At 42.1% G+C, this 13,113-nt stretch overlaps 1 protein-coding gene across 1 annotated transcript in view; it reads right to left on the reverse strand.

The window, feature by feature from the left end:
- Positions 1-13,113, reverse strand: part of FMN1 (formin 1) — a 321,102-nt gene that overhangs the window by 183,827 nt on the left and 124,162 nt on the right.

A 13,113-nucleotide genomic window follows, 5' to 3' on the forward strand; every position in this document is an offset into this window, starting at 1 on the left:
TTAAAATTCCTTCATATGCCACCTTCCCTAACTTAGAGGAATTAATCATCAAGCTATTCCTCAGCTACGTGGGGTAGTGAGAAAAGAGGAGGTTAATATGCTAGTGACAAAGTCAGTCGTCTCAGATTCCACCAAGACAAAGGAAAATTACCCTTCTGAAAAGTCCAATCTGAAACCACGAAAGAAAAATGTCATTTGAGGAAAGAAGGCAAGAATTTACCCTCCCAGGAACGCTGTGTGTGGGGATAATATGAATTCACTAACTTATTAGATGGACCAGGCATTTTTCAATGTCTGATGCTTTAAAAAAAAAAAAAAATGGCCAGGAACAATGTCTAGTTTATGTAAATTCTAATAATCTCCTATAAAAATCAGCCAACAGGAATGCGATAAGAAAAGGTAGAATTCTAAAAATAATTTATCAGAAACGTTCACTCCTAAACTAGGTACTGCACATGAACTGCAAGCTTACACATAATCAAGTAATTTTACCTAATGGGAAAGAGAATGATCTCTTGGCTTCCTTTCCTAGTGAGTAAATATTTGAGTTTCAGAAGTTAATCAGTCTGGGTCCCAGATACACAGTTTGATGGGTTATACCCTCAGCCAATTCCCCTGCAGTATGCTAGGAAGCAGAGGGAAACATGTAGGGAGGATGGGACTGGAGAACAAGCATGGGCTCTGGCAACATTCATTCGTTCATTCACCCATCCCTTGAATAAATGCTTGTTGAACGCGCACCAAGTACTAGAAACGGTTCTAAAATGCTGTGATTACACAAATCAAATGTGTGTCTGAGATGGTCAAAGCACTTGATCTCATGAGATTTATACTCCACCTTAGGGGACAGAAAATAAACAAATAAACAGTTACAGATAATGATATGAAGAAAGCAGAAAAATGAGCAACATGACAGAGGTTAATGGATGAAGGCTTCTTTGAAGAGGTGACATTTTTAAGCTAAGAGCTGAGCAGGTCAGTTCTGTGAGTGTCTGGGAGAAAAGCCTTCCAGGGAGAGGTAACTGCAGAAGAATATTTCTAATCCTGATGAAGGAACAAGCTCAAGGTTCAGAAAAAGACCGACATGACTGCTGTGGAGGGAGCAAAATTTACTACGTGATCCTGGCAGGTTCAGCTCTATGAACCTCAGCATATCCATAGAATGGGTCTAATTTCACTTACTGAAAACATTAAGTGAGGTTAAGATGTATGCTTGGCCCAGCGTATAAAGCATGGTGTGAAATCAGAATGGTACCTACAAACTGACTATTGTGATGTTAAATATACACACTGTGGATGTGTTTTAATGCTTGTTAATGCCTTATCTCCTTTAACATCTGGAAAGAATCAGAGAAAGAAGACTGCCATTACTGAGTAGTTTGTGTTATAAATGAAACTTTCTAGAATTCTGGAGTGTTTCAGATAGGAGCAGTTGCAATTTAAACCCTTTTGGTCCTACAAAACCCTGCTCGACACCCAACTTCAGGAAGCATTAATAGAAAACTCACATGCACAAAAACTCTAATTACAAAAAATAATGTATCGAATGTCTCAAGGGAAATATAAAAAGCTAACCTTCGAGCCCATTTATAAAGCTAACCTATTTTTACCTCTCATTTCCATCTTTCCCACCAATCCACGCTTCATCGTACCACCCAAGTTATTTTTTTTTTTTTTAAAACACAGGTCTCAAAATTTTACTTGATGTTTAAAATACCTCAGATGTCTTTCCTTTAAATATTGGGTGAAGTCCTAAGGCCTTGGCCTGATTTTTAAGCCCATTCCTTTCCTAGCCCCGAGCTACACTTCCAATCTCGTCCTTGGGGGAGGAATGGGGGAGAGGAAGAAGTAGATCGAGAGATTAATTTAGGGCCAACTGCCAAGTATTCCACTGAGATTTCTCCTCTTCCACGAGGATCTTAAAAGTAAAATAAAACTCAGTGGTGGAAGCAGCACTATGAAGAGATCACCTGGTTGAGCCCAAGAGCTTAAGGAAATTAAATGATTTCTATTATTTCTATCTTATAGGGTGGCCAGGGAAGGTTAGGTTATTGGCCAAAGGGTTGAAACATAAAAAGAGCCTAAATCCTGTGACTCATAGGAGAGCTGTCTTGCATGTACATAATCCTGCCTCCTATTCACCATGAATAGTTTAAGTTCGTACATAGGGCCGGAATCCATACCTGAGCATGCTATTCCCCAAATACGGGACAGTGTATTAGAGAATTGATTCTTTTTTTTAATTAATTAATTTATTTTATTTATTTATTTTTGGCTGCATTGGGTCTTCATTGCTGTGCGCAGGCTTTCTCTAGTTGTGGTGAGCGGGGGCTACTCTTCATTGCAGTGGCTTCTCTTGTTGCAGAGCATGGGCTCTAGTCTTCAGTAGTTGTGGCGCATGGGCTTAGCTGCTCTGCAGCATGTGGGATCGTCCCAGACCAGGGATCGAACCCGCGTCCCCTGCATCGGCAGGCGGACTCTCAACCACTGCGCCACCACGGAAGCCCGAGAATTGATTCTTGAAGGCACTCACCATCAAACTTAGAAGCATCCCATGAACCCATTTAGTTAATTGAAGATTACATTGTAGAAAGAAATCAGTCCTTTATTAAAATATTTTTGGAGTTATCTAGGATCAGGTAGCCCCCTCCACTTTGTACTTGTAAACACACACTCTCTCTCTTTCTCGTTCTCTCACACACACTCACAGACAAACACCCTCTTTACTGTAAAAGTTGAATAAGCAAATACCAGCCTACACAATTCTCCAGTGCGCCTCAAAGCCGGGCCTCTCACCGCTGTGGCCTCTCCCGCTGCGGAGCACAGGCTCCAGACGCGCAGGCTCAGCGGCCATGGCTCACGGGCCCAGCCGCTCCGCGGCATGTGGGATCTTCCCGGACCGGGGCACGAACCCGCGTCCCCTGCATCGGCAGGCGGACTCTCAACCACTGCGCCACCACGGAAGCCCGAGAATTGAATTGATTCTTGAAGGCACTCACCATCAAACTTAGAAGCCTCCCATGAACCCATTTAGTTAATTGAAGATTACATTGTAGAAAGAAATCAGTCCTTTATTAAAATATTTTTGGAGTTATCTAGGATCAGGTAGCCCCCTCCACTTTGTACTTGTAAACACACACTCTCTCTCTTTCTCGTTCTCTCACACACACTCACAGACAAACACCCTCTTTACTGTAAAAGTTGAATAAGCAAATACCAGCCTACACAATTCTCCAGTGCGCCTCAAAGCCCTGATACAGTAATTCCAAGTACTTCTAGCTGTTGCTTCCATCTGTACGGGGCTCATGACACCGACACTCCTGCAGGTGGTGTCAGAAAGGTGAAGTGACAAATCCACAAAGGGGAGACCCCCAACAATTCATTGCTTCTGCGGTATCAATCATGGCTGGTGGCTTTTACTTTTATCTCCCTCTCTGCTTAGTTATGCTCACTCCCACTGTCAGTTCAGTTAGCATATTTCACCTACACTTCACAATATGTCGAAAGGAAGTAGACACACGCTGTGAAAAGCTGGTAATTTTATTGGGTTCCTTTACCTTTAAAAATCTGTTACTTGGTCAAGTCTGGTTTCTGGGCTCCTTTTTTGCAGGGAAATTGAGGCAAACGTTTTTATGTGGTCCTCTGGTGCCTGCTCTGTACTCCAAGAATTATATACACAAGGATCATTAGAGTAGGGTTTCGCCCATTAAGATATAATAACCGTCAGCAGGGACAAAAAGCAGATCAGTATCACAAATTCAAACTAACAGGCGCACATAAAAACTATGTGCCTGCTTAAGGCACAGGCACGAGGTCAGGGTCTTACACAATAGGTAAATTCCCTCTCTGGTTTGGAGACAGCTTTTCACAAGACCAGGGTAAGGAGAAAGAACTGGCAAGAATTCTTGCAGCCCTCTAGCCATTTTTAACCCTGAACGCTTTTCTATCCCCAAGTGTACCTCGTCCAAATAAACACAGGACAGCGTTTGCTGTTCTGAAGGACTTCTAATTAGCATAAAACAAGTACTTACTTAAGGGCGCTGTTCTTGTTGACAGAGGAGCATCTTTGGGCAAGAAACACATGGCAGACTGAAGTAGGAAAGGCACACTCCTTAGTCTGTTAGATTAGCCAAAGTAAACCTGGTCATCCAAGGTGTGGAAGATGTCACCAAAAGATGGCTGCTTTACCAGGCTTTGGCTGATGTTGGTTTTAAAAACAGCCTCTATTAGCCCATGGTATGCTTCTTTCTGTGTCCTTCAGTAGTTGACATGACACCTCTTCACAAGTGGGTGTATAAAAATCCTTTGCAAATGGACTAGATTTATTCTCAGCCCAAGAAAGCAAAGATGATTACTGGATTATCAATAGAAATTATTTTGTTAGGGCTTCCCTGGTGGTGCAGTGGTTAAGAATCCTCCTGCCAATGCAGGGGACATGGGTTCGAGCTCTGGTCCGGGAAGATACCACATGCTGAGGAGCAACTAAGCCTGTGCGCTACAACTACTGAGCCTGCGCTCTACAGCCCGCGAGCCACAACTACTGAAGCCCACGTGCCTTCACAGCTCGTGCTCTGCAACAAAAGAAGCCACCGCAATGAGAAGCCTGCGCAGCGCAACGAAGAGTAGCCCCCGCTCGCCGCAATCAGAGAAAGCCCGCACGCAACAACGAAGACCCAATGCAGCCAAAAATAAATAAATAAAATAAATAAGTTTATGAAAAAAAAGAAAAAGAAATTATTTTGTTAACATTGTTAGCCCCCAAGTAGCCAACATAAAACTCACCTGTTTCAACCAAATGACTGATATTTTTCGGGCTTGATAAATAATTTGTAAGGAAAAGAGAATGGAATGGGGAAAGTAATATGGAAGGCCTTGGGTTTTTTATTTTATTTCTTTTTTTTTTGGCCGTACCATGCGGCATGCAGGATCTTAGTTCCCCAACCAGGGATAGGATCAACCCGTGCCCCCTGTATTGGGAGCACGGAGTCTTAACCACTGGACCACCATGGAAGTCCCAGGCCTTGGGTTTTTTAAACTCTCAGGTAATCTACCCCTCAAAACTGCTACAAACCAACTCCTCTGACCTCTCTCAAGAGAAAGGCAAGGATGTGGGGTCATGGAAGGAAGGAGGCTGTGGTACAATCTGAAAGCTGAGGGAAGGCAGAGCAGGAATATCTCCCCACAGCCTCACCTCCCAACAACGAGGCCATCACTGAGAATGAAGACCAAGCTTGTGATGAAACTGGGCAAGAGGTAAAAAGAAGGGGGCTGGGCAGAGAGGAGTGTAGAGGGTAGAAGAACCACACAGAGGCCAGGCCAAGAGCTGCACAGGACCTGCCCTGCTGAATGCTCTGTACCCAAGTCTCTTCATGATGGTCATAGCTCTCCTATAGCCCTTCCTCAATACACCTCACTCTTTCCTTACTGACCACCATGTTCCTCCTCCGACTGGCACCAGGCACACCTGTGCAGACACAGGTATGGGCCAAGCCTCATTCCATGCACGTATCCAGATGAAATGCTGAGGGCAGCAATTATTAAGCAGCTTAAAGGCATCTCTGTGCACTCCACCAGAGGGTGGGAAAGTAGGCAGACCATACTGGAGATGAATACTTAATCACGTAGTAGCTAGCCTTTATCGGGAGCTTCCTGTGAGCCAGGCATTGCTCTAAGTGTTTTACATTTAATCATAAGAGGTGGCTGCTACTGCTGTCCCAAGTTTTATAGGTAATGAAACTAAGGCACGGAGTCACAAAGCATGATTTCCCAAGCTCAGTTCCATAACCAATGACAGGACTATGATTGTACTTCTTTTAGCCTTTATAAGTGTTAGACTAGAAATACTCACTCCACCTAAAATTCTCACCACCTTAAAAAAAAAAATCAGTGAACCAACTACCCACAACAGTCCATACAGAAACCTTTGCCTCTGAATGGCATCACGTGCTTTTTACATCAATCAGCAGTCTCCCAGTGGGAACCACAGACAGCCCATGCCACGAAAATGTCATTTGTGTATTGTACAATCCATAACCTCACCATTATTTAATTATTGCTAATACTTAATTCGATTCTAGTATGCTATCTTAATATATACTTCAATCGTTGTTAACTATTCACAGCTATTGACAATTATCAATACTGTGGTTCCCATGGCAAAAAAGAATTTCTAAAAAAAGGAAAAAGAGGGCTTCCCTGGTGGCGCAGCGGTTGCGCGTCCTCCTGCCGATGCAGGGGAACCGGGTTCGCGCCCCGGTCTGGGGGGATCCCACGTGCCGTGGAGCTGCTGGGCCCGTGAGCCACGGCCGCTGGGCCTGCGCTCCGGAGCCTGTGCTCCGCAATGGGAGAGGCCGCAGCAGGGGAAGGCCCGCATACCACAAAAAAAAAAAAGGAAAAAGAAACCCGGAACTTGAAAAGGCATTATCTTTGAAGAAAATCTACAGTAATATAAAGTCCAATTTTCTTGAAAAGATACTAATAATTGCAATTTTATACTGCATGCCAGAACCAACTAAAAAGGGAAGCGAAGGCACAGAGAATGAAGAAACACAAACAAAAGTTGCCTCCAGACACATAAAGAATAGCAACTATAGAGGGAATATATTTTACGATCTTATCTACATTGCCAAATGCTTGCTAGTGTGTCTTGTTAGTTGGTACAGACCTTTACTCGAGCTTTGATGGAAACAGGAGGCAAGTGTAAATGACACAGTAAACAGGAGCTGGCTGGCAGGTGAAAAGAAATGACAATCCCAAAAGGGACACATCTAATCTGTTCCCAAAGCTCCAAATCACTCAATCTTATAAAGCAAAAATCCCAATTCTTGCCTAAGTCCAGGCATGTACTCTGCCGCAAGGTGCCATTTTATAGGTGCAATTAAAATTGTCCATGGTTCAAACCTCAAAGAAGGGCACAGGCGAAGAATTCACAGAACTTCCCCTCCTTCGTCCCCTCTATTCTCTGTAGGGCAGTGGAATGAGAAACAGTTTGGGTTAAGCTGCTTCTGTTCTTCCATTAGTTCTGGTTCTTTTAAGCCAAAATTACATTCCAGGCAGATTGGATGGTCTCAGCCAGTTGCCTGAAGGTAAAGTACAAAGAAATGCCACCCTCTGCTTTCTGGATTCAGCTCTGAGAGTGAAGGAATGCACAGGGGTTCAGAGAGAGGTGGGTGGGAACCCTGGCTGCTCAGGTGTTTTAGACTTGGTGGGAGAAAGAGAAAGCTGGGAAAGGAAATACAGTAGCATTAGAACTACTGTTTATATTCATCCAAAAACTGAGCTCTGCCAGTGCTTAATAAGTTGCTTGACCCTGGCGCCTTCCTTCGGTATGACGGTAGGCCGTGACCACCTGTCACCTTTGGTGGGTAAACTCCTTCGCACGTGCCTTCCTCAACTTGTTCTTTTACTTTCAACACATACCGGGATTTGGTGGTGATGGTGAGAGGGCAATTAAATAACGTTTTCTGATTCTAAAATCTGGTTTTAACTAAACTTGACAAAATAAACAAGTTGGCTTCAAAAGATTCCTGCAGAGAAACCCCAGACTGAAGGTAATCCATCAACGATAAGAAAAATGGCAGAGCAGAGGCTCTGATTGCTAGTACAAGTTCTTCATCAGTCGTGGAATGAATCAGAAGCAAGGACAGTTGAATCGGATTGGGCAAGATGTTGACCTCCATAAATTATAATAGAATTTATCCAGAGACTGTTTGAAATGTGGGTTTAAGTCCACGATTTTTAATAATAAGCCTCACCCTATTTATATACTGAGCCTTGAGATATTAGCTGTTGAGAACTTAAAGCCATCAAAATCAGTAAGATATTTAGAAGTATTAATGTCCTTTCAATTTATATCTTTGCATACATTTTATAATGTGAATATTAGTTCTGTCACACATTTACATGATGTACAAGTTCTTAAAAACATATCTTGAGAAGCATGCTCTAAAACTTTTTACTGGCAGGGGTGCACGATAAAAATGTTGGTCTTTGAGTATAGGTCTTCCAGGCTAGAATTAGAATATTCCTCAGGAAAGTCCTAGACAATTCATGGTGAACTTCAGATGCCTGGTGAAATTCATTATGTTTTAGACAATTGGCATAAACCTTGACAGAGATTTCCAGAAACTGTTAGGCAAACGGGAGCAAAGTCCAGTGGGCATTCTCAGATCTAGGTTTTAGACTCTGGGCATACAACTAACTGAAATCTTCTTACATTTTGATTTGAGATTTCTAAACAGAAAGATAGTCTTTGATGCAGCTGAACCCCCAAACTGAGATTCTGGACTAGTAGGAACTAAAGTGAAAAATGCTTTATTTTCATGTTAGATTAAATATTATAAATATGAATTCTGAGTGTACGGGAAATTCCAAATAGATGCCAGGAGGTTTCTGGCACTTATTCTGTTGCAATACATACGGAGGTTTATATCAAGAATAGTCAACAGCAATTTTCCATCTCCCCTGGGAAAAGAATAAGAGGAAATCACTAACGTGGAATGAAAACACTAATTTGCAATCATGTAGGCAGTCACTGTGTCCAAGGATGCCAAATGCTTTTAAATGTAAGTAATCCAGTTTAGCAGATGGAAAACCAGCAAGAAGTAAATCACTTATTCGGAATCTCTCCCGGACCAAATACAAGTGCAGTGGTATTATGATCAGTGTCCTGAAACTATTCTTCCTCCACAACCAAGGTCTTGCCTTTAGTCATGCAGTGCTTTTAAACTTCAGTCAGTACAGGGATTTGGCTTTCTCCCACAAGATGTTCCACAACATTTGGGCAGAGAGAAACAGATGAGGGTGGCTACCTTTGGGGGGATGTTCTATCTCTAACCCAGCCCAACCTACTTAGCGTCAGGCTAGAATTTTCAGATGCTCATTGAAAACTTTTGCTGAAATGTCACCAGTCATCTCAGACTCAAATCATCCAAAATGGAATTGACCTTTATGCTTCTACCCATGCTTTCTCCCCTGTATTTCCATTTTATGTTTTTGGCACCATTATTCACATTCTTGTTGAAACCAGCAATCCAAGGTACATGTAAGACTTCTCCATCACTGTGTGAATCTGACGGGACTAACCGTAGCAATCCTCTCTCCAAATATCCCTTGTATATGGTCTCCTCTACATTTCCACAGACACAACCTTAGCTCTGGCCTTCGTCATTTATTATGTCAACAATCACCGCCCCTTTCTAACAGATCTAGCCACCTTCAGGACTATTTTTGTCTATTCATTCAACAGACCCTTGATGACCCTCACCTAGGTGCCCAGCACAACAGTGAACAATCTCCATCTTGGAGCTTATATTCTGGTGGTGGATGTAAGTGAGAAGTAGATGAACAAATAAAATATGAGCTGCTGTGCAGAAAATGAGAGAATTAACTTAGGGCGACTTAAATTAGGGAAGAGGATCTGGGAGGGCCTCTTTGAGGTGCGTGGCTGAACCCCAGCAAAGAAAAGGAGCAAGCTATAAAGAGTGGGGTGGAAAAGCATGCTGTGCCTTCAAAGACACAGAGGAAGGAAAGCACTTGGCCTGTTTAAGGAACCAGAGGACCACTGTGGCTAGAGTGCAGGGAGAGAGGAAGGGAGTACAGCCAAGTGAGGGAGGAGGTACGGCTGTGGCCAGAGCACGAAAGGGCTTGGGGGCCAGTCTTCCAAGGCCTCAGAGACATCTCTGCACTCAAAATCAGATCACAGCACTGCCCCTTTTAAATGCGAAGTTCTGTCTCCCTGTTACTGATGGGATAATGTTCAAATTTCGTCTGATGATATTCAGGGCCCTTCCTGGTCTGGATGTTACTTGCCTTTCCAGCACTTTGCCCTGAAACAAGCCACATTCACATGTAACGTATATACTCTAGCTGTGCCTCTTTCCACATGTCTTCTTTCCTCAGTTGGAAAAGCTCCTTCTCTATGTGACGAACGCCATTTCATCCTCTAAGACTCATCTTCAGTTTTACAGGAGGAGCCAATAAAGTGCTCTCTGTTATTTCACAGGAAACTCTATACTGTGATCTTGTGATACTTTGTACATCTCTCCCACCATCCTGTGAACTCTTGAGAATGTGAGAGTCTGGATCTTATGTGTTGTGGCAGTCATAGTGTCTGAAACAGAACTGGCATTCAGTACATGTTTACTGAGGGAGGGATGGAGGGAAAGAAGAATGAAGAAGTTTTGCCCAAATGCACTGGAACGGAATTCATGACATTCTGATTTCATCTAGTCTAAGGTTTAGTCTATTCTTTAAAATCAAATTAAAATCAAAAATCACTTATTGAATGACATTTACATATGATACATTAGCCCAGTTATTGGTAAATGATGCTTAATTATCAGAGAAATTCGGAGCAAAGAAATGCTACATGTCATAAAGGAACAAGCACTGGCTCTGCTACTTGCTATCAGTGAAGACCTTGAGGTACTGAGCTCCCAAATTCCACTTTGAATATACATTATAGGCAGTGTCTAATGGACAACAGAGAAGTGCCCACCTTACAAATGAAGAAAATAAGGTTGCTTTGTAAGAGCTGAACAAGTAAAAACTGGATTATCCATCTGTGGGAGGTAACTGTGGGCTGAAACATCCAAAACTATTTTCAAGGTGACCAGCAAAAGGGAAAATGGCATAAGCAAATACCTAATGCCAAGTAGAGACAAGTGACATGGACATAACAATGAACAGCTATGATAAACATTTTTGTCACCACAGTGGAAAATTCTCTGATCTTCTCTGAGTGAATACACTAGCTTTCCGGTTTATACATCAGCTCCGTGTAAGTTTGCACTAAAGTGCAAGTTAGTGCACCTACCTCTGCACACTGACAAAGATGAATATATGACCAGAAGGCTGAAGAACAGTCTCCCAACCGTGGTCACCTCACCATGGTTGACATGCTGTATGACCCTGCCTGGCTGCCAGCTGGCCTGCCCCAATCAGATCTCACGACAGCTACCCCTCTTACATTAAAACAAACGTTTAGGTCAAGGTCAACAAAGGGAGTCCTTTCATCAGGATGACAACACAAGGCCAAGTGCATTCCATTCACGACCAGACATGGATTCAGAATGAAATGTACCTGACACAGGCCGGGCTCCTAAGTGACCTTCAGATGCCAGTGTCAGTCAAATGATTCTAAAGAGAAATTAAGCTCGAGTTATATTGCTATATTCATCTGGAATGCATTACTAAATGAAGACATGAAATGGAGATAATTTTTTTTAACTTAGGAGCCAACTCTGTGGTGGATAACAGAGATGCCCTGAAGCAAGAGAAAGAATTAAAGTGGTGTCCATGGGTCCTAGAAGTCTGTGATGCTACAATCAACATTTCCAGTGCTAAAATGTAAGTTCACGTCTCCTTCATATAAACATGTTCTTCTCCAGAGTAGAATACTGGAAAAGGTCTCGGTGAACTAATCTCTTATTCAAGTCGCCATGAACATTCAACCCAACAAGGTTGGAGTGCCATGGGAAGAAGGTTTACAGTCCTGAGATGGTAACTGGAATAGCACATGGCCGGAATGAGTCTGATCCATATGGCAATCTGATGTGTACTACAACAGGACATGCCTAAAAAGAAATGAATAAAGTCCAAGGTGCTGTTGACATTGTAAAGCTCATATCCATAGTGCTACCTGTCGTGGTGATGAAACCAAGCATACTTGATTTTTACCAGGCTTATAAACAGTACCGTGGTTTAGGACAAGACTCTGCCACTATACCTGAAAAATTCCGTTCTATTTCAATGACTGCATCAAAGAAGTGACTCTCCTTGACAAAAGATTATAAACTTGCCTGCCGATATTTTTTTGGTTTTATTTTTTTCATTTTTCATTTGCGTCAGCATCACAGTTTTCTGTGTGAATTTCAGAAATTCCATTCTAGAAGATCTACTACCTAAAGCCACTGAAGAAACCTTTTCTAATTTTGAAGGTGGACCTTGCCAGCCACCCTCTGCCCCAAACTCAAATCAACTAGTGCAACATCGTCTGAGGTTTAATATTCACACTTATGTATTCAGTTCTACTATTAAGCTGAAATATTAAAAACAGACAAGCTTATTTGAATACTCTGTGACTGTCATCTGACTCAGGATATGTTTAGTTTTATGTGGAATTTTAAATGTTTGTAATAAAGCAAAATTTTAAGCCCTTAACAAAGCTTTTTTCAGAGGAAAAATAATGTGTGAAAGTTTCTTAAGTGCCTTTCAGTTCGGGACCTACGGGGGTTTTCTGCTGTGCCTCAGAATAAAATAACTTTGAGGCAACACCAACTAAAACCTGAAAGGAAGTGTGGTCTCAGAGTGTCTCCTGTTACACCCAAGCTAAATTCTACTGAAACCATCTATGAGAGATTGTATTACCACTCAGAAAATATTATCAGTGACATGTCAAAATGAAGATTTACATTTAAATGATGACCGAGAAAGGGGCAGTGTTGTCTTCATGCAAGACGCGGATTTCAAAAACATCTGAAGGTTTTTGGTTTTTTACTTTTCTAGGGCCTAAGAAAAATATATACAAGTAAAATTCCCTCTCTAAATGTCTTATTTCAAACTGAGCCAAAGGAAACCAAGTTGAAATCGCGTCATTTGAAAAACAGGGGATTAAGAAACAGTGACGTAACTGAGTGGATGAAGAAGGAGAGTGTTTCTCCATAGAATCATTCCTGCTAATGAAGAAGAAATGAGGGAATTAGGAGATCAAATTAGGAGATCATTATTTGGCAAACTTCTAATGAAATAATGAATCTAGGCAAAGATCATTAGTGCCCACCAACATCATAGAGAGACACCAGATATTATGTACCTCTTGAGAGAGTATACGATAGCATCTGTGAAGTACTCTTCCCCCACTCAGATTAACTCTCTAGATCAAACTAACAGTTTGCAGGAACCACAGGGGACAGAAGAACATAATAAAAACCAGGCAACGCAAACAGCAAAATCTAAAATGTGGGAAATTCCACAGGATATTCTTCTTTTTTGAAGAAACTGGCTTCTTCAAAAAAATAATTACGAAAAAAAACAAAAATAGAGGATAGAAACCTCTAGATCAAAAGAAACCCCTGAGAGGGGACTTCCCTGGTGGCACAGTGGTTAAGAATC

The sequence above is a fragment of the Physeter macrocephalus genome, chromosome 11 (genome assembly GCF_002837175.3).
Source record: "Physeter macrocephalus isolate SW-GA chromosome 11, ASM283717v5, whole genome shotgun sequence".
In the NCBI taxonomy this organism is placed as follows: domain Eukaryota; kingdom Metazoa; phylum Chordata; class Mammalia; order Artiodactyla; family Physeteridae; genus Physeter; species Physeter macrocephalus.